The following is a 22,640-nucleotide window of genomic DNA, read 5'->3' as shown; positions in this document are numbered from 1 at the left end:
GCCTAACCCACTGCGCCAACGTGCTGCCTGACTTGGAAATATATCACTGTTCCTTCACTGTCGCTGTGGCAATATCATGGAACTCCCTCCAAATAGCACAGTGGGTATACCTACACCACATGGACTGTAGCGGTTCAAGAAGACAACTCACCATTATCTTTTGAAGGGCAACTAGGGATGGGCAATAAATGCTGCCCTAGTGAGCTGAGCCCGCGTCCCATAAAACTGAATTAAAAAAATAATTGTCTATTTGCACAATTGTTTCAAAATTCTCACTTGTTGAAGATCATACCTGAAACTAGCAGTGCAGACTGTTAAAGACCCAAGCGACATAATCTGGAAGAAGGTTGTAACGAATGCGGGAAAGGGGGAGAAAGGGTATTTTAATACGTAAAAAAAAGTATTAAATGTCCGACGACATTATAACCCTTCGAGTTTTGTACACAAACATTCCCCCTGCAGTTAATTAATGCTGCAGTTGTTAAGAGAATGCACCTTTTCTTGAATTATTAGAGTAAAAATTTGAAGGCGACCTGCCAATCCTTGTGGGTAGGTGGACAATGACTGGAAGTTTGTTTCACAATCTTGTGGGCGCTACTTTTCAACACACTAACTTCTGTCTCTATTGCCGAGGTAACGGTTGCTAGGTTACACAGAGAAAGCGTCGCAGTTCGGGGGCAGAGAGGGAACGAGGAAGATCCGGAAGCGGGCAGCAGCAGGTAAACTGGGCTAGGGAGTGAGTGAGTGAAGACGGGTTGGGGAAAGGGCATTTCAAAACTTTCCACAATTCCCTGCCAGCCCCGACTTCCTGGGAACTGAGCCTTTATTTTTTTGTGTCACGGCCAAAATAACTCAGCACCTCGCACCTTTATGTGGGACATTAAGCTATCAAAAATTTATAAAACCGAGATATTCACAACTGAATGGGCTGAATGGAGTTCACATCTTGGGTTTCCATCGTCCCACGCTGAATGTATTCGGTTCCTGTCCAGTGTGTTTATTAACACTTGGATTTTTAAAAAAAAGCAGCGCACACAGGAAACTGGTACTAAAGTTCATCTGTGAACTTCACAAATCAGAAATTCGAGCTCTTTCCAAACTTAAGTTACTAACTACCATACTATTAACTTTATTCCATCATAACACCTCACCTGATTATTCATTTCATTGCAGAAACCAAGTGTGCCTGTATGTGACATGTGTATGTAAATGCATTTCAGATTAATTAATTCTATGTGAAAGAGGGCACATTTCATCTTCCTGCACTATTTTATCTCTCATGGAGTGCTGGATGTGATTCCACTCTGACCTGTTTAAATGAAGTCAGCACATCCACATCACCTGTGCTGCCCACACCTAAGGATTGTTTCAAAGGACCCAGGATTTCTCCTTCTGTTCCTCATTTGCAATCTGCAACATAATCCACACCACCCCTATTTTTACAGACTCTGTTAACAACTTTCTCGTGGCAGATGGCCTGTTAGGGGGTTTTTGTTTTTATTTATTCACAGGATGTGAGCATTTTTGGCAAGGCAACTGGCATTTGTTGCCCATACCTAACTGTCCTTGGGAGCTGCCCTCTTGAACAGCTCCAGTCCATTTGGTGTACGTATACCCACAGCGTTTTGACAAAAGGAGTTCCAGGATATTTACTCAGTGGCCATAAAAATAATGTTCAATACCAGGGTAGTGTGTGACTTGGAGAGGAAATTGTAGGTGATGGTGTTCCCATTTGCCTCCTGCCCTTGTCCTTCTAACTGGTAAAAGTGGTGAGTTTGGAAAGTGCTGTCAAAAGAGCCTTGGTGAGTTGTTACAATTCATATTGTAGATGGTACATATTGCCGCTAGTCTGCACTGCTGATGAAGGAAATTACTGTTTAAGGTGTTGGATGGGGTACTGATCAAGTGGTTTCTTTATCTTGTATGGTGTTGAGCTCCTTGTGTGCCAGGGCTGCATTTAGCCAGGCATATAGAGAGCATTCCATTACATTTCTTACTTGTGCCTTGTTGAATGAAAACCTTTGTGGAGTCAGGAAGTGAGTTACTCACCAGAGAATCTTCAGACTCTGACCTGTTCTTATAGCCATGATGTGGAGATGCCGGCATTGGACTGTGGTGGGCATGGTAAGACATCTTACAACACTCGGTTAAAGTCCAACAGGTTTGTTTGGAATCACTAACTTTCGGAGCACAGCTCCTTCCTCAGGTGAGTGAAGAGGTGGGTTCCGCAACCACATATAAAGACAAATTCAATGATGCAAGATGATACTTTAAATTGGGGTCTTTGCAGGTAATTAAATCTTTACAGGTCCAGAGAGTGCGACTGAGAGAGGGACAAGTACAGGTTAAAGAAGTGTGAATTGTCTCAAGCCAGGATAGTTGGTCGGATTTCGCAAGCCCAGGCCAGATGGTGGGGGGTGAATGTAATGCGACCTGAATCCAAGGTCCCGGTTGAGGCTGTACGCATGCGTACGGAACTTGGCTATCAGTTTCTGCTCGGCGATTCTGCATTGTCGCGCGTCCTGAAGGCCGCCTTGGAGAACACTTACCCGAAGATCAGAGGCTGAATGCCCTTGACTGCTGAAGTGTTCCCCGACTGGAAGGGAACATTCCTGCGTGACGGTTGTCGCGTGATATCCGTTCATCCGTTGTCATAGCGTCTGCATGGTCTCACCAATGTCCCACGCTTCGGTACATCCTTTCCTGCAGCGTATGAGGTAGATAACGTTGGCTGAGTCGCACGAGTATGTACTGCGTACCTGGTGGGTGGTGTTCTCACGTGTAATAGTGGTTTCCATGTCGATGATCTGGCATGTCTTGAGGATGCCAGTTCTCCTGAAGGCTGGGTAGGTTGCTTCAAACAATGGTCTGAGGTTGTGCGGTTGTTTGAAGGCAAGTAGTGGGGGGTGTGGGGATGGCCTTGGCAAGATGTTCGTCTTCATCAATGAGGTGTTGAAGGCGGCGAAGAAAATATCGTAGTTTCTCCGCTCCGGGGAAGTACTGGACGATGAAGGGTACTCTGTCGGTTGTGTCCCGTGTTTGTCTTCTGAGGAGGTTAGTGCGGTTTTTTGCTGTTTTGCGATGGAGCTGTCGATCGATGAGTCGAACGCCATATCCCATTCTTACAAAAACATCTATCAGCGCCTGTGGATATCTGTTATATTCCTCCTCATCTGAGCAGATCCTGTGTATACGGAGGATTGTCCATAGGGGATGGCTTCTTTGATGTGTTTAGGGTGGAAGCTGGAGAAGTGGAGCATCGTGATGTCTTGCGGTAAAGCAAAGTGCTTCATGGAGATGCGTGTGTCCAAGAATGCCACCGATTCTGGAGAGTAGTCCATGTTGAGTCTGATAGTGGGTTGGAACTTATTGATGTCATTGTATAATCGTTGCAGTGATTCTTTGCCGTGGGTCCAAAGGACAAAAATGTCATTGATGTATCTGGTGTATGACATCGGTTGAAGGTCCTGTGCAGTGAGAAGGTATTGTTCGAACTTGTACATGAGGATGTTGGCGTATTGAGGTGCAAATTTGGTCCCCATGGCTGTTCCGCATGCCTGGCTGAATAACTTGTCGAAGGTGAAGACGTTGTGATTAAGATGAAGTGGATGAGTTGCAGAATTGCGTCTGGAGATTGGTAATTGTTGGTGTTGAGTACTGTTATGGGAGAGGTGTTTTCAGAACCCCAAAATGTAGCATGGCGTTCAACCAACCCCCACCTTTAATGGTTGTTGCTTTTGAAGCACATGGCTTATTCCCCAGGTTTGGTTTACAATTATGGACACGTGGTTTTTAAACAAAACAATGTTTATTCCATGAACTCAAATTAACCTTTTAAATAAACATTGGATCTCTTAACACCCCTTACTTCAAAGATAACCCCGCAAATAATGCAACACTACCCAATCCTGCAAACTGTTCCTTTACACATCTAAAAGACTTAACAAATCCTTCAAACAGAAGCACATTAGATTTATATTCAATATTGAGACCTTTTTACAATTCCGATTTCACCAAAGGATTAAGAGGTAGTCCTTCGTGGCAGAGATCACCAGCAATCCAGCTCACAGCCACACTCAAGCCTTCTTCAAACTGAAACTAAAACTCCCAAAAAACAGAAGTGAGCTCAACGCCCCTCTTATGACATCACTTCAATAACATGATCAGCTTAATTTCTTAAAGGTACATTTCTTAAACATCCAATTCTTAAAGGCACTCTCACATGACAGTACTGAGGCTGTTGCAGCAATGCTGTCGTCATGGGGGATGCTGGTGTAGAGTGCCGAGACGTCCGTTGTGACGAGGAATGTTCCTGGTTCAACTGGTCCATAGGTGCTGAGTTTCTGTAAGAAATCCACTGTATCGCGACAGAAGCTGGAGGTTCCCTGTACAATGGGTTTCAAGATGCCCTTGATGTAGCCAGAGAGATTCTCACACAGGGTCCCATTGCCTGATACGATAGGACGGCCTGGTGCGTTGGCCTTATGTATTTTTGGGAGGCCGAAGAGATCTCCAACACGGGGAGTACGTGGGATGAGAGCACGTAGGGTGCTCTGAAGGTCTGGATCCAAGGTCTTGATCAGTCTGTTGAGTTGGCGGATGTGTTCCTTGGTTGGATCTGCAGGTAACTGTCTGTAGTGTTCCTGGTTGATCAGTTGTCGGTACACTTCTTTGGTGGAGTTGAAATGCCCATCAGCCATGATTGAATGGCGGAGTGGACTCGATGGGCCGAATGGCCTTACTTCCACTCCTATGTCTTATGGTCTTATGGTCTTATAGTAGTCCGTTCTGTTCAGTATGACGGTGGCCCCTCCTTTGTCTGCTGGTTTGATGATGATGTTGCGGTTGGTCTTGAGAGCGCGGATGGCGTTGCGTTGTGCTTGGGTGACGTTCGTGGTTGTATTATGAATACGACTGATGAATCTGGCATTGACGCGACTCCTGATGGCTTGAGCATACATGTCGAGTTCCCACCTCTTCACTCACCTGAGGAAGGAGCTGCGCTCTGAAAGCTAGTGATTCGAAACAAACCTGTTGGACTTTAACCTTGTGTTGTAAGACTTCTTACTGTTCTTATAGCCACAGTATTTATATGGTTAGCCCAGTTCAGTACCTGGTCAGTGCTTGCCCCTGGATGTTGATAGGAGGAGATTCTGAGATGGCAATGCCATTGATTGTCAAGTGGAAATAATTACATCCTCTCGTGTTGGAGATGATGAATTCCTGGCACTTGTGTGGCATAAATGTTACTTGCTACTTAATCACCCAAGCCTGAATGTTGTCCAGGTCTTGCTGCATGTTGGGGTTGGGATGGTTATAATACTGAACTAAACATTCTGAAACTATAAGTTGAAATCCCAAGGCAGTCAAAGTTTAAATTCTGTAAAAAATGTGGAAAGAAAGAGCCAGCATTAGTAAAGATGATGTTGTACCTCAAGCTTTTACTCTGTCAGCCGAATGAAGAGTGCCAACCAGACAGTGCACTGCAAAGTTGTGACAATGGGCCCAAATGGTCCTTGAGTCATTGCAGGCTAGCACTTAGATGGCTTTCCCTCTGAGTCTAATATTGACACTGTATTCTCGAGCAATGCAGGAGTATTTAACATGTCAGAAATATAAGGATCATTAACAGCAGGATGACTCATCATAGAGGATGCCCGGACTTACTGTTCTTATCACCACTCCCTTCAACTGCACCTTTCCACCCCATCCCACCATCCTGTGATAGAAAAGGCAAGTTAACCAAACTTAAAATTGTGTAGGTAGTTGTGAATTTGTCAGCATTTTAACGAAAATACTTAAACAAACTGACATATGACATCAAATTGATCATGTGATCTGAGTGTTGTTTCGTTATGCAGCTGCTACATCATATATGTGCAGATTTTTAACACTTTGGCAAAGGTAGTCTTGAAAACGAGTTTATCGAGTGTATTTGGGTAAGTTTTTTCTAAAAGTACATTGTGGAACCAACCAGGGATGAGATTGTGTGTCATGAGACAGGATTAATTCACAATCTCATCGTAAAGTGTTCTCTTGGGAATAATGATTGTAACTCGATTGAATTTCAGTTTGAAGGTGGAAAACCTGGGTCTTAAACTATGCCTTAAATTTAAAATTAATCCAATTACAAAGGTATGAAGTTGGATAAAATGGACTCAGAAAATGATTTCACTAAATAAGTTAAGTATGTTATCAAATTGAAAGAAAAGGCTTACAACAGGCGCGACCTAACCCAAAAAAAAGAATCAGTTCTGGGTGGGATTGCAGTGCCGGGAATGCCACACTATCTAAAGGCACCCTGCTTATTTTTAGTGTCCCAGCAGGCAACATCCCTCAGCATAATTTTGGCACTGAGGAGTCACTTCATGCAATCGACACCCCCCCCCCCCCCCCCAAACCGATGCAACCCCCGGACCCACCCAGGTCCCAACTCACTTATAAAGGGGTCATTGAGGCTCCCCGAACCGAACCTCAAACAGGCAAGGCATTCCTGGGCCCGATCCCGGTGCGGGGAAAATGCCTGACTGGCGGTGCCACCTGGACACCCTGGCTGTCCCATGTTGGCACATGGGTGGCATTGCCAGGATGCCCAGATGGCACTGCCAAGGTGCCAGTGCCAAGATGCCCAGATAGCACCAGCTGTGCCAGGTTGCCACCCTACCAGAGGCCAATCACCCGGGGGCCTCTGATCGCCTGGGTGACCCTACAGGTACTGTTCCGCCTGTTCCCCATTTATGAGGACCAGTACTGAATTGCGCCCAGCTTGGGTCTACTCAGCATGGCCTATAGGTGCCGGGTGGCTGTTAGTTATGGCACGAGCACGGCTAAGGGGAGTCTTAACCTCACTTAGCTGTGCTAGACTGGGTCCTGCCATTGTGGGCATTCAATAAGGTGCCACGTTAAAAGGTTACAATGCCTTGTGCTGTGGGATATTTGCATGGATAAAGGGTTGGCTAACAAATAGAAAACAGCAAATCTGGCTGAATGGGTCATTTTCAGGTTGGCAAACTGTAATTAGTGAGGTGCCACAGAGATCATACTGAGGCCTCAGCCAATTGTAATCTAGATTTATGGTGAGGGTGGCAGGTTTGGATCCCACTGCCACCCTGCCCACTTAAGGGTTTCACCTCACCACTGCTGTGATTCACCCAACAGCAGGCAGCATCTTGTCTGTGGGAAGCCTGAAAAGCAAACCCTGTTAGTGTTGTGTGTGGGGGTAGTCGCAGGGAGAGATGCCTCATTCAAAGTCATTCAATGCCTGATTGATGGACCTGACATTGGGAATAAGGTGATCCTCTGAGAGCCGTTGCTTTTCTCTCACTGCTAACCCACTTCTTCCCTGCCCCTGTGACCCTGACCCATCCTGTGACACCCTTCCACCATTACTAAAGTGTGCCTTGGTTGATCGGTTACCATAGGTGTTGGGTAGTAGTCGTACTGGCAGCAGCCAGTGGCTCTGCTGAGCAATGAAGAGCTGCTGGCTTTTGATTGGCTGGTAGCTCTTGGCGGACAGGGCTTCTGGCCCCAGGTCATTGATCCCGGAGAAAGCCTGCTGCTGCCGTCCAGTTAAATGACTTATTGGCACTTAATTTGGTGATCCTTCCCGGAAAGACGGAATGCAGCAGGTTCTCCTGTGAGTGCGCAGGGCCCCCCTCCCCCAATCTCCTCCATTAAATACCACCTAGGGTCTGCAAAAGGATGCGGGTGTGGGCAAAAAATTGGCAGATAGAGTATAATGGAAAAATTTGGTCAGAACAATAGAAAAGCCAATTACATTTAAATGGATAGAGACGACTGAATTCAGCAGCACAGAGGGATCTGGGTGTCCTCATATCTGAAAGACAAAATATTGACATGCAGGTACATCAAATGGAATGTTGCCCTTTATTGCAAAAGGGATTGCATGTCTGAGTAAGAAAGACTTGTTACAAGTGTACAGCGTGTTGGTGAGACCACACCTAGAGTACTGCGTCAATACAAAAGCGAAAGCGAAAGGGTATGTGGACTTCCACAACATCAAAACTGGCACCGCACCTGGACTGATTCAACGATTGTCAGGAGCTAGCACCCGCGCCATGTGGAATACAATTGATTCCAATGAGAAACGGTGCTGGATTCGGGATTGGCACTCAGGAGGCTGACAAGCTGCAGCCGCACAGACACACTTCACTCCCCATACACACTCATCCCAGACAACAAGATGGCAGCAAGACGTGCGGTCCCACGCTTCACAGATGCGGAGCTGGAGACCCTCCTGGACACTGTGGAGGAGAGGTGGGCCACCCTTTACCCTGGACTGGGAAGGAGGTTGCTAGCCACCACTATTCGCCGTGCCGGGGTGCAGGTGGCAAAGGCGGTCAGTGCCACCAGTAACACCTTACGGACAAGCCTGTAGAGCAGGAAAAAACTGCATGACCTGCTCAGGGTGGCCAGGGTGAGTAGACAGCACTGTGTTCCTGGCACCAGCCCTCGTCCCACACACCCGTGACCCACCTGCCCACCTGGAAAACGGCCGAACCCCTGCCCTGCATCACATGTCAGCACCCATACCAGCCGCCATGGCCATGCACCCTGGCTAATGAGGCCACCATCTACCCATCCCCTGGGCTCCATGCATTGGACTGTCTAGCACTGTTGTTTTCTCTTTACCCCCCCACCGGGGAGAAGGCCGCCTATATCCGCCAGGAGCGGGAGAAAACTGGAGGGGGACAGCAGGATCTGCGGTCCCTCACCATGTCAGAGCGGCAAGGCCTAGAGGTGTTTGGCAACCCTGCGGAAAGGGAAGTTGCCGGTACAGAGGTCGGCGAGGAAGTGAGACCCCACTGACTTGCGGTTCCCCGTGACATGTGTGTCAATCCCCGCCCCCTCAACACCACCCCCACCACCCTCACCCAAACACAACTCCCACCCTCACCCCCACTCTCACCCCCATACGACTCTCACCCCCATACCACCCTCACCCCCACCCTCACCCACACCCTCAATCCCACCCTCACCCCACATCATCCTCACCCCCTCACCCCCACACCACCCTCACTCCCACCACCTCATGCGTCTTGTCTTGTGTCTTGCAGGACCTGCTGGCGATGGGGCGGGTACATCTGGTGTACCCTACCCCCAGCCAGTGCCACAACCGGAGCCCCCCCAGTCTGCTGACCAGCGATGAGCACACAGACACATATGGGAGCCATATGCCTGTAACCCTGAGCTTGAGTCCGGGGATGACACTGACTACTCATCACAGCTGTCTCCAACACCCTCCAACTACCCAGAGGCACTCACCTCGATTGGGCACTTTAGTGAAGAGTATTATGGGCCACGGTTTAGAGAACCCCAAAGTGTATCATGGAGTTCACCTGACCCACAACTTTTAATAGATTGTGGTATGGGGAGCACACAGCCCACTCTACAGGTGTGGTACAGCAGAAATGGAAAAGTGTTTTTTAAAGCAAAACAATGTTTATTCTATGAACTCAAGTTAACCTTTTTACACCATACAGTGAACAACTTAGCAACCATCAATTCAAATACAACCCCCAAAGAATACAACACTAAGTAATTCTTACTTTCCTTTTAACATCCAGAAGACTTAAAAACACCTTTTAACAGAAAGACATCAGGCTTAACTTCACTACTGAGAACAGTTACCACATTGAAAAAGGCAAATGGACAGTCATAAGCTTGCAGAGATTCACACACATCCTGCTGTGATTGCAGCTTCTCCAAAACTAAAATGAAACCAAATCCACCCTGCAGCAAACAGCCTAAAGCGAAAGTAAAAAGCTGACTGACAGCCCAGCTCCACCCACTCTCTGACATCACTGCAGTAATAAACACCCCTTTCTTAAAGGTACACCCACTACAGTTATTCAATAAAAACACCCATTTCTTAAAGGTACTCTCACATGACAAGAGGCTCCTGGGACACCCTCTGGTGCGCACCACACAGCTGCTCAGGTACCATCGATCGTGGAGATACAGTAGCAGAGCCTGGGAGTCTATGAGGGGTTGTCCGTAAACATCCAGCACCTGCAGTTGCAGTTAGAGGAGTCCAAATGCGTGCAGGGGTAGGAGGTGGTGCTGGCCATTTGTGCCACCCAGGCTAACACTATATGGGTGCCGTCCGCAGTGGAGGCCTTGGGCATGAAGGTTTCGGCCATGGATCAGCATGTCCAAGGGCTGGGGCATTCTGTGCAGGCGTTGGTCAAGGCCCAGGACAGGATTGCCCTCTCACAGGCAGCCATGTGCGAGAGCCACTGGAACACTGCAGCGGCGCTCTTGAGCATGGCCCAGTCAGGAGCCATTGCTGAGAACGTCAGCCGCACTGCCCAGGCACTGGCAGGTGTGGCACAGACCCAGTGGGATGTGGCCCACTCCCAGAGGGAATTGGTGCAGTCACTGGCTGATGTTGCATAGACCCTGAAGGTTGTGGCACAGTCGCAGCGTGATATGGCACAGTCCAGACAGAGATGGCCCACTCCCTGTGCACCATGGCCACGGGCATGTAGACCCTGGCCGAGAGGGTAGCGGGCCTCCAGGGTTGGCAGTGGGAGTAATTCAGGAGATAGCTCCGGTGCACCCTCATCCCATGGAGTAGCCCAGGGTCCATCACGCATCCCGAGTGGGGAGGAGGTGAAGGGGCCCGTGCTGGTGACTCCTGCGGAGAAGTGCCAGAACACTGCAGCATCCCCAACCTCCCCCTTCCTCTCCCTGACACATTGGCGGGTAGAACAGGGAGGCATGATGCCAACTGGGACACCCGAGCAACAGCCGGGCCCATTCAGGCCCGGTCACCCCAGATGACGGCCACCTATGGGGACCCAGGTCGCAGGCCGTCTCCACTTCCTGATGCCCATCTAGTGATCTACCCAGATGTAGTATTAGGGCACCAGTTAAGTTGACACGGATGCAGGGCCCGGTATAGTGATAGGAGCTAGGGCATGTATATGTATATGTTTGTTCACACCTTTTCATAATGTTACAATCTACCTTGGTGCTCTGTCAGATCTATGTGAGGGGTGGGCTGGTCTGGCTGGCCAGAGAGGGGACACGGGAGAGGGGGAATGAGCGGACGTTGTGGGTGGGCTGGGCTCCCCACCGTCGCCACAACTGCCACCCCAGTGATTTGATGGCACCTTCTGATGGAATGTTCAGCTCACAAGCAGGGACCACCCAGGTGGACAGCGGGAAGTGCTACTGCGGGCAGGAGTCAGATATTGTCAAGTGATGCGGAGCACGAGAGCTCATCACAGAGCGTGTTGTCATCCTCCATCCCATGGACCAGACCCGCTGTTACTGCCAACCCACAGCCCGCACCCCCCGTAGTGTGGCACGTATTTAGATAGAGGGGGTTGCAGACGGGGAGGATTGGGGGGAGGGGAGGGGGGAGGGGAGAGAGGGGGAGGTGGCCGGGGGGAAGGGATGGGGCTGTGAGAGTGTGTGATGAGGGGTATGTGTCCCTGGCCAGTAATCCCCCCCCCCACCCCCCCCCCCCCCCACCAGTCAGTGAACCTGGAGGTGATCAGAGCATCACATGCGCGTTGGCCCTGGCGCACACGTCGTGCAGCTCCCATGCCTGCCCATCCTCGCCCTCCCCCACATCCTTGTCCCCGGAGGAGACCTGCCTTTTTTCCTCCTCCTCCAGCACATCCCCCTCTGCTTTGCGATGTTGTGGTGGGCTCCTCCAGTCACCTGAACCTCATCTCCAGGATGCCGAAGCACTGCTCGATCATGCCCCTGGTTGCTGCATGAGTGTAGTTGAAACGGATTTCCTCATCGGTCTGTGGCCTTCGGATAGGCGTTATCAGCCACGTCCGCAGTGGATAATCTCTGTCGCCCAGGAGCCTACCGCCCAGCTGGGAATCTTTGAGTGGCCGTGAATCTTTGAGTGTGCCAGCCTGAAGTCAACGCGCACGATGCCCAGGCATCGGGCACAGACATGCATGTTGCGCAGTTGATGGTCACATATTAGGTGCACGTTCATCGAGGGGAGTATCTTTAGGTTTGTGTTGAGCGGCCTGTCATCCACAGGTGCTCGGAGGGGGGCATGCATCCTATTGATCACTCCTTGATCGTGGGCATGTCAATGATGCCCGGGCATCTTGGTGGGCTCAGTCCACATTGAAATGGATGTATTGTGCTGATTGGGCACATAGGGCCTCCGTTACGGCACGGATGCACCTGTGCACTGAGCTCTGTGAGATCCCAGACAGTTCTCGCCCGGCGCCTGGAAGGATCCTGTGGTGTAAAGTTTCAGGGTGACCGTCACTTTAATGGCCACCGGGAGAGGGTGGCCTCCCTTATTCCCCTGCGGTGCCAGGTGCGTCATGATGTGGCAGATATGTCGCACTGTCGCTCTGCTCAGCCGGAGTGCCCGGTCTGGCAGGTCCTCGAATGATAGGCGCTGCCAGTACACGCGGGGCCTGATGCGGCGCACCCTTTGCACCTCCTCCTCCTCGGCCTGTTGGGCGGCCTGCTCTCCACCCTCAGTGATTGCCTCCTGTTCCACTGCTGCATGCTCCACTGCAGAAGCTTACTCCTCCTCCTCGAGCAGCTCCAGCTTGTACAGCGGCAGGGCATCCCCAGTGCTGCGGCAACCAGCAGGAAGGCCACCGCCTGCTGTGATAGTGGAGTCGGATACTTTAGGAACTTTCAAGCGGTTATTGGGTAGGCACATGGAGCACACCAGAATGACAGGGAGTGGGATAGCTTGATCTTGGTTTCGGACAATGCTCGGCACAACATCGAGTGCCGAAGGGCCTGTTCTGTGCTGTACTGTTCTGCGTTCTATGTTCTATTGCTGGTGGAATTTCAATATCCATTTTCTGGAGGTGGTGAAAGGCCGACATGTTTGCATGGTGTCTAATCCCATGCCCAACCAGGTCCAATGGGCTACATGGTGCCCTCGGTTGGCACTGTGGTCTCTGCCCCCGCATGTGCCCCCCAACAACCCCACAACACTGGCCCCTTCGGTGCCCGGCATCATGGGAGTCTCTGGCCCTGGCGCCCATCCCTGCTGCCAGGGGTATTGTCAGCTGGTGCTGCCCTTGCCAACAGTCTGCTTCACGGCCCCCATCTGGCACCCGCTGTAGGAGCAACTGTGGGCTTGGCTCTTGGTTGGGCTGCCTGATGCCCTGCTAGCAGGTGGTGGCAGGGTATGGTGGAGAGTGGGGTGCAGGGGTGAGGAGTTTGGAAACCCATATGGCCGGTGCCACTCTCCAGAACCAAGGCCAAGATGGGTGGTCAGTGGGGTGCACAGCAGGATGGCTGCCTTGCAGGCCGTGGCAGTGGCGTTCATGCCTGGACACTGCCCCACTACCATGGGTGTCACCCCTGCCACATGGCCAGCTCACCTGTTCCACCCCCCTGGCCCTGGCACGGACCCCCAGCCAGCCCGGCAAGTGTCAGAACCGGCACCCGCAGTCACGCCTCTCTGTGTCCTACATCTTCCCGGTCCCTCAGCAGCCATATCGCCGGGTTTGTGAATTTTAAAAGCACAATCGCCATCAGAAATTCGCCCCATTGGAGGTGGAGAATCACGGAGGCCCCAGAGACTACCGGGTCAGGCCTACAAATGATTTGCCAATAGTGTGTACTGTGTGTGCATTCTGGAATGAATTGGTGCCACTGTCGAGGCGTTGGAGAATTGCGATTTGGCGTGAAATCGGCACCCGCCATGATCTCGGAACTGATTCTCCGCCCAATCGTATTTCCCGATTGTGGCATCGGCCAACGGAGAATTCCCGTATGTTTTCAAGGAGCAGTTAGATATAGCACTTAGGGTGAAGGGATCAAAGGATATGGGGAATGCAGGATTATGCTATTGAGTTGGATGATCAGTCGCAACCATAATGAATGGTGGAGCAGGATCAAAGGGCTGAACGGCCTCCTCCTCCTCTTATTTTCTACGGTTCTAGATCAAGAACCTTTCAACAGCATGAGAACTTAGCTTCTCTCTCACCGATAACGGGCTGACCTGTTGAGTATTTCCAGCACTTCCTGTTTTATTTCAGAGCACTGCATACAAATTTTGCCTCTTTATTAAAAGAGGAACAAACTTCCACTGGAGTCAGTTCAGAGAAGGCTCAGTGGGTTTATTCCTGTGGTAAGGCTGTTGTCTTATGAGGAACGATTGAACTGGCGTTTAGTAGCTGACTGGTAATCTTCTTGAAACATGTAAGGTTCTGAGGGAACTTGATGAGGTAGGTGCTGAGAGGATGTTTCCTCTCATGGGGGAAATCTAGAAAATAAGACTTCATCCAACGAAACAGTAATTAAGGGGAATTTCTTCTCTCAGAATATGACAAAGGGCTTTGACAAAGAGTCACCTGGACTCGAAACGTTAGCTCTTTTCTCTCCCTACAGATGCTGCCAGACATGCTGAGATTTTCCAGCATTTTCTCTTTGGTTTCCGTATTTTTATATCTGGTAATAAGAAATGGTCAAAGAAAGTAGCAAGAAAAGAACAATCTTTTTTTTAATGTACCAATGATTTTTCTCCAGGATTGCACACAACAGTATCCTGAAGGTTGATCTTCAATTCCTGGAGACTCCAGCTCAATCCTGGAGGGTTGGCAAGGTGACATATGGCTGCTTAAGAGCTGCAGGAATGCTGCACTTCGGATGTTATGAGCTGGCTTGCTGCTGTAACATGAGATCAATGTATTAACATAAATTTCTGCCCCTCCCAGCACACAATGGCTGACATGCTGGGTGTGCACCAGGCGTGGGTTCTGAGGGAACAGCAGCTCTATTAATGAACTATTTATGCATGCACTACTTAGGTCAATACATTTACCTTGCATTAAAATTCTAATTCAGCTAATTCGAATACAGGTGTACGCAGCAGCCAAATTTCTACACACCCACCACTGCACCAGGATAATGGGATTATTGCTGATAATAAATAAAATTAAGTGTACATATTAATCCATTAGCAACCTCTTTTTGAACTAATAAGTGGTAAATATGTTATTTTCTTTGAAATGAATTCTTTGATCCTCTGAGGATTGACTGGATTATCATTTTGACAGAAGTGTAGTCATTAGCATGATGTTTTGCTGTTATAAATTCAAATCATACATTTGCAGTGTCCACTGGAGGGCAGAAGAACAGTAGCAAAGAGTAGCTGATTATTGGGTGGGCAGGTTTTGTGATACAATGCGTTTCCAATATAGCACAGGAAGGGCCAAGCATGGTGTTATTGTTAGAAAGTGCATGTTTAGGATTTCTTTGATACAGCAGGTATTGTGGTCAACTTTTTTAAAAACATGCTTTGTCCGTGGCCATCTACTTTCCTCTCATGCTACCTTATCTGTGCTTTAGTTGATTGCAAACGCTCTGAATTGTTTTCTTTCACTTCAAGGTTTCCCGGGGCTTTGTCTCTTCCCTCACTGTTCCCTCTTCAGACTAACAAACCCCTCCACCTATCGCCCCAATCTATCTATTTATTTCCACGTGACACTAATTACATTTCTTTGAACGCATTTATAAGGTCCAATCCCTTCAGTGCAGTGGCCGAATCCCCATAGATCTTCACACTCCTTCATGAAGCAGTGAAAAACCCCAAATATTTATTATGCCACCTCTTCTGTGGCTTTACTTTTAATTATCTTTATCTATTAGCTTTATGTCAAACTTAAGTGCCTACTTTGTTTCTACAGCTATCACCAAGAAGCCTGTTCTGAAAAGTGGTGAGTGGAAGGATCGCGAAGAATAACAAATTTCTGCAAACAGATTTAGGTGCACTGGGAAAAATTCAGGCAAATCACATTTCAGGTAAATCACATTTCAGGTTAGTACAGTGTTCCTAACACTTCACAAGAAATGGTGCTGAAAATGAGTGAAAGGGAAGGATCTCGGTGTTACAATTCATAGTACCCTAACGCTCTTTGGGTTCCTTAGGCAACACCATCCAAACCCATGACCACTACCATTTAGAAGGACAACAGCAGCAGCTACATGGGAACTCCATTACCTCGAAGTTCCACTCCAGGCCACTCATCATCCTGACCTGGAAATATATTGTCGTTCATTCAGCGTCACTGAGCCAAAATCCTGGAATTCACTCCCTAACAGCACTGTGGGTATCCCTACACCACATGGACTGCAGCGGTTTAGGAAGAGAGCTCACCACCATCTTCTCAAGGCAGTTAAAGATTTGTAATAAATGCTGGCATAGCCAGCAAAGTCTACATCCCGTGAATTAACGAAAAAGACAATGACAAGAAGCCATGCAAAACAAATAGGACATTTGGACTTGCAATCTCAAACCAAAGCACACAGACCTTGAATCAACCATGTAAAATATTGCAGTGGTAAAAGCAAAATACTGCAGGTGCTGGGGATCCAAAATGACAAAAATAAAAACAGAAACTCGAGATCCAAGGAAGGGTCATATTGGACTCGAAACACGAACACTGTTTCTCTCTCCAAATGCTCCATCTGCATTTTCTGTTTTCGTTTAGAATACTGTACGTAGTTTTCCTCCACTCAGAGTGGATCACGTAAAAGTTCAGAGGTGAGCCACAAGTTTCCCAATTTAAAACAACCTTAATTACTCAGGGAATATTTGGAACAAGAAGGAATTTTCCATATTTTTCTCCCCTGATGGCAATAGATATTGGTCTTTTTTCTTTGCCTGACCCAGGAGGTGGCATGGCCGGTGGGTATGAGCAGTCTATGATGTTTCAAGCAGACTTATTGGACCAGTCATACCCACGTTTTTCACACATCTGTGTGTAGTGAAACTGGCATAGTGATAGTCACAATAGTGAACACTGGAGGCTCAAGTGTTGGGGACATTATTTAGTTATTTATTTTTCCAATTAAGGGGCGATTTAGAGTGGCCAATCCATCTACCCTCACATCTTTGGGTTGTGGGGGTGAGACCCTCGCAGACACGGGGTGAATGTGTAAATTCCACATGGACAGTGACCCGGGGCCAGGATCAAACCAGGGTCCTTCGCGCTGTGAGGCAGCAGTGAAACAATTCAAAATGTTCAACAAAAATACATTCCATTGAATGAACAAAAACTTAGCAAGAGGGACTCATCCACGGCTCACTCAGGAAGTTGAGGGTAATATTAGATTAAAAGAAGAGGCTTAAGCCAGTTTAAGGATTGGGAGTGTTTTAGAAACTGGCAATTGGCAACTAAAACGTTTATAAAAAAATGAAAAAGTAGAATGAGAGTAAACTAGCCAGAATTATAAGAAAAATGATTTTAAGAGCTTTTCTAAGTATATAACAAGGAAGAGAGTAGCTAAAGTAAACATTGGTTCCTTAGAAGCAGAGACAGGAGAAATTATCATGGGAAATGAGGAAATGGTAATAATAATAATCTTTATTATTGTCACAAGTAGGCTTACATCAACACAGCAATGAAGTTGCTGTGAAAATCCCCCAGTTGGCACACTCAGGTGCCTGTTTGGGTACACTAAGAGAATTAAGAATGCCCAATTCACCTAATAGCACGATTTTCGGAACTTGAGGGAGTAAACTGGAGAACCTGGAGGAAACCCACGCAGAAAAGGGGAGAATGTGCAGACTCGCACAGTGACCCATGTCTGGAATCGAACCCGGGACCCTGGTGCTGTGAAGCAACAGTGCTAACCACTGTGCTACCACGCCACCTAATGGTGGTGGCATTGAACAAATATTTTGAGTCTGTTTTCAGTTAGGAGACACAAGTTTCATACCAGAAATAAACAATTATCTAGTTGCTAAAAAGAGTGAAGAAGTTAAGTAAATTAGTATTAGCAGAGATAAAATGTTGGAGGACCTTAAATGACCTTGTCTGAGTGTTCGAAATGAGATAGCTGCAGAGACAGTGGATGTGCGAGCTAGGATTCCCAAAATTTTTAAGATTTGGGAACAGTCTCGTTAGATTGGAAGTGGGTAAATGCTACACCTCTACACCCCTTTTCAAGAAAGGAAGGAGGAAGGAAACTGTGAAATACAGGCCAGTTAGCCTATCATCAGTTGCTGGAGAAATAATGGAATCTGTTATGAAGGAAATCTTAACAATGCACTTAGAAAAGCAGAATATGATTAGAACAAGTCAATGGGTGTGATTTTCAACCTGCCATTGACATCAGAGATAATTACAACGCGGGCAGAAAATCCAGAGAGGATCGGGAAACGCCATTCTCCCTGGAGAGTTTGTGTTTTCCGATGTCCTCCGCCCCTCGCTGGTGATGTCAGGAGGTTCATGGCCACAAAGGACAAGAACCTAATTTTAGTGGATTTCACTGAATTTAAATATGAATTGTCAGCCCACAATCCCTCCGCACTGAACATTCATACGGTTTACAAGAGCTTTTTAAAAACGGGATTCAGGTAAGGGGATCCCTCTGGGATTGCAGAGGCAAGCATAGCCATGGAGGGACATGCCTGCTGGCATATGTTGGCACTGCCAGATTGTCACAATGTCAACCTAGAGGTGCCAACCTGTGCTAAGGATCATTGCCGGAGGACAGTGCTAGGGTAGTGCCAGGGGCAAGTGCTAGGCTGAGCCCTCATGGGCCCCACAATGTTGGGGGGGTGGTTCATTTATGTATTGGGGAGAGAGTGGGCAGCGAGGGGATAACTTTCATTTGTTTTTTATAAATTTAAAGAGCCCAATTCTTTTTTTTTCAAGTAAGGGCAATTTAGCGTGACCAATCCACCTACCCTGTACATCTTTGGGTTCTGGGGGTGAGATCCACTCAGGCACAGGGAGAATGTGCAAACTTCACAAGGACAGTGACCTTGGGCCGAGATCGGACCTGGGTCCGTGGTGCCGTGAGGCAGCAGTGCTAACCACTGTGCCACCGTGCCGCCCGAGGGATAAATTTCAGGTACGACAGGTGGCATTGTGGCACAGTGGTTAGCACTGCTGTCTCATGGCGTTGAGGACCTGGATTCGATCCTTGCCCCGGGTCACTGTCCATGTGGAGGTTGCAGATTCTCCCTGTGTCTGCATGTGTCTCACCCCCACAACCCAAAGATGTGCAAGAATTGGCCAGTCTAAATTGCCCCCTAATTGGAAAAATGAAAAAAACTTGCAGGCACGGGGTGGAGCAGGCACTGAGGGAGGGAGGGTTTGCCAGTGATACGTCTGCGGTGGCGAGCCCCCGATAATTGTCGGGAGTGGGGGGAGAGTCTAATGATTGTGTGGGGGTGTGGGAGTAGGGTGGAGATCCTGATCAGTATGGTGGGGTGGAAGAGTTAAATGTCAGTGCTGATCATGGTGCCTTTTAAAGAAGGTGCCCAATCTCTGTGGAAGAGGTTGCCAGCTCTATTAGAACCTGCCCTGCCAGAGTGACAGCGTAAACTATGCCCACTCATGTTTTTCATTATCTGGAGACAAACTGGTCTGTGCAACTTTAAAAAAATTAATTTGCAGGATATGGGCATTGCTGGCTTAGCCAGCATTTATTTCTAGCCTATATTTCTAGGTAATTTGGACATTCAGAATTCTCCCTCAGTGTACCCAAACAGGCGCCGGAATGTGGCGACTAGGGGCTTGTCACAGTGTTAATGCAAGCCTACTTGTCCCAATAAAGATTATTGTTATTATAGTTGCTCCTCTGGAGATGGTGGTGAGCTGCTTTCTTGAACCGCTGCAGCCCCTGAGGTGTAGGTATACCTTCAGTGCTGTTTGGGGGGAATTCCAGGATTTTGATCCAGTGACAGTGAGGTCCAAGTTGGGGTGGTGAGTGACTTGGAGGGGAACCTCCAGTTACGGGGGTTCCCAGGTATCTGCTGCTCTTGTCCTTCCAGATAGTAGTGGTCATGAATTTGGAAGGTGCTGCCTATGGAACCTTGGCGAGTCCATCTTGTAGAGATGATACACATGGCTACCACTGGAGGAGGGTTTAAATGTTTGTGGAAGGGATAGCAATCAGTGAGCTACTTTTTTCTGGATGGTGTTGAGGTTCTTGAGTATTTTTGGAGCTGCACTCATTCAGTGGAGAGTATTCCATTACACTCCTGATTTGTACCTTGGAGATGGTAGACAGGCTTTGGGGGTGGGGGTGGGGGGGCGGTCAGGAGGTGAATTACTCATCGTAGATTCCTCGCCTTTGACCTGCTCTGGTAGCCACAGTATTAATATGACGAGTCCAGTTCAGTTTCTGATCAATGGTAACCCCCCCAGAATGTTGGTTGTGGGGCATCCAGCGATGTTGATGTTGATGGTTAGATCTCACTTATTGGAGAGGGTCATTACCTGACACTTGTGTGGCGCGAATGTTACTTGTCACTTGTCAGCCCAAGTCTCCTGCTCCTAATTCTTATGTCCTTATGGAAGGGGCTTTAATAGAAATGTTGCTGAAAGAACGATCCTTAAAAAAATTCCATATGTGTAGATCACTTATAAAGTTATGTGTGGATTGCACACTGTGGAGGAAACATTTTAGAAGGGAAACTTGTTTAAAGAAGTTGCGTATTACAGCTATAAATGGAAAGAACTCAATCTGGAAGGAGTGAAACCTTTTCCAATAAACAAGCATCTTCATTTGTTTAAATGATTTTCTTTTCTAAAAACTTGTCTCTCAATTAGTTCCTCTTTGCTTTCCAAGTGTCAACTCTAGCAGAAGTGTTGCTCTGTAAGTGAGTGCTGGCAGCCTTCTGCCACGTCATCTGAGTGTTTCAAATTTGAACCAATGTAATGACTGCCTGATAGCTATTCCAATGTGGTAGCATCCTAGCTAAACTTTTCTAATTCAACCGGGCCGGGGGATAAATAGTGGTGCAGTGATAATCAGGCTAGTCATCCAGATGTACGAGTGATTTCTTTGCTGGACATGAGTTCACATCCCATCAGGGAAGCTGGTGGAATTTAAATTTAGCAAATAAATCTGGAATATAAAGCTTGGGAGGGATTCTCCAGCCTTTCAGCCGCATGTTTCTTGGCAGTGGGAGGCGGCCGCTGTTTGCTGGTGGTGGGATTCTCTATTCACACCGCTGCCAATGGGAATTCCCAGTGAAGTCACCCAGCGTCGCTAGGAAATCCGCGGGTGGGAATGCATTGCTGGCATGGTCAGAGAATCCCGCCATCTGCGAACAACCAGCAAATTTGGGCCCTAGTCTCAGTAATGGTGACCATGGGCGAAATTCTCCGACCCCACGCAGGGTCGGAGAATCGGCTGGCAGCGGCGTTAATCCCGCTCCCGCAGGGTTTTTTATTCTCCGACCGGCCAAAAACCGGTGTTGTGCAAATCCCGCCGGCAGCCTCTGAAAACAGCTGGCGCCGGCGGGATTTCATTATATTTTTCTTTCAACAAATCTCCGGCCCGGATGGGCCGAAGTCCTGCCGACGTGGCCACGGGTCACGTCGGCGAAAAACAGTGTAGCTTTAAAACGGCGTCAACCATTGATGATGGTTGACGCCGTTCAGTGTCCGAGGGCGAGTGGGGAGGGGGGGGGTTGCGGCGTTGGGGGGGTTGGGGGGGAGTTTGGTGGGGGGGGGGGTTGTTTGGCGGCGTTGGGGGGGGGTTGCGCCGTTGGGGGGGTTGCGGCATTGGAGGGGGGGTTGCGGCGTTGGAGGGGGGGGTTTCGGGCGTTGGAGGGGGGTTGCGGCGTTGAGAGGGGGGTAGGGTGGTGGGGGAGGGGGGTAGGGGTGGTGGGGAGGGGGGTAGGGGTGGTGGGGGAGGGGGGTAGGGGCGTTGGAGGGGGTAGGGGTGATGAGGGGGTAGGGGTGGTGAGGGGGGGGCGGCGTTGGAGGGGGGTAGGGGTGGTGAGGGGGGGGTTGGGGTAGGGGGCAGCGGCGTGCAGAGGGGGCGACGGTGTGTTGGCTCCGGCCATCCGTCGCCCCCCCCTCTGCACGCCGCTGCCCCCTATCCCAACCCCCCCTCACCACCCCTACCCCCTCCAACGCCGCCACCCCTCTCTCAACGCCGGTAACCCCCCCCGCTCTCCTCTCACGCAGGTAACCCCTCTCTCCCCTCTCCTCTCCTCTCAACGCCGCAACCCGCCCCCCTCCCTCCCTCTCCCTCCCTCCCTCTCCCCCTCTCCCTCCCTCCCTCCCTCTCCCCCTCTCCCTCCCTCCCTCTCCCCTCTCCCTCCCTCTCCCCCTCTCCCTCCCTCCCTCTCACCCTCTCAACTCCGCAACCCCCCCCCCATAAACGCCGGGTCTCTCTCTTCTCCTCTCCTCCCCCCCCAAACGCCGGGTCTCTCTTTCTCCTCCCCCCCCCCCCCCCAGGCCGGGTCTCTCTTTCTCCTCCCCCCCCCCGAAACGCCAGGTCTCTCTTTCTCCTCCCCCCCCCCCCCAAGGCCGGGTCTCTCTTTCTCCTCCCCCCCCCCCCCAAGGCCGGGTCTCTCTTTCTCCTCCCCCCACCAAACGCCGGGTCTCTCTTTCTCCTCCCCCCCCCCCCCCAAGGCCGGGTCTCTCTTTCTCCAACCCCCCCCCCCAAGGCCGGGTCTCTCTTTCTCCTCCCCCCACCAAACGCCGGGTCTCTCTTTCTCCTCCCCCCACCAAACGCCGGGTCTCTCTTTCTCCTCCCCCACCCAAACGTCGGGTCTCTCTTCCTCCTCTCCCCCCCCCCCCCCCCCCCCCCCCCCCCAACGCCGGGTCTCTCTTCCTCCTCCCCCCCCAATGCCGGGTCTCTCTTCCTCCTCACCCCCCCCCCCCCAACGCCGGGTCTCTCTTCCTCCT

At 49.5% G+C, this 22,640-nt stretch overlaps 1 protein-coding gene across 5 annotated transcripts in view; it reads left to right on the top strand.

Annotated features, from left to right (window-relative positions):
- Positions 1–666: 666 nt before the first annotated feature.
- ppp1r32 (protein phosphatase 1, regulatory subunit 32) overlaps positions 667–22,640 on the top strand; it is a 282,513-nt gene continuing 260,539 nt past the window's right edge. For 2 of the 5 annotated variants that reach the window (XM_038807694.1, XM_038807695.1), the window contains exons 1-2: positions 667–719; positions 15,666–15,780. The gene's annotated coding sequence lies outside the window, so the exon portion shown is untranslated. Of the gene's footprint in view, positions 720–2,941; positions 3,015–15,665; positions 15,797–22,640 lie in introns of those variants that run through there. The other 3 variants (XM_038807697.1, XM_038807698.1, XM_038807696.1) reach the window with 3 other exon arrangements.

Source organism: Scyliorhinus canicula, chromosome 9 (assembly GCF_902713615.1).
Source record: "Scyliorhinus canicula chromosome 9, sScyCan1.1, whole genome shotgun sequence".
Lineage (NCBI taxonomy): Eukaryota > Metazoa > Chordata > Chondrichthyes > Carcharhiniformes > Scyliorhinidae > Scyliorhinus > Scyliorhinus canicula.
This window is presented reverse-complemented; position numbering and strand designations above follow the sequence as displayed.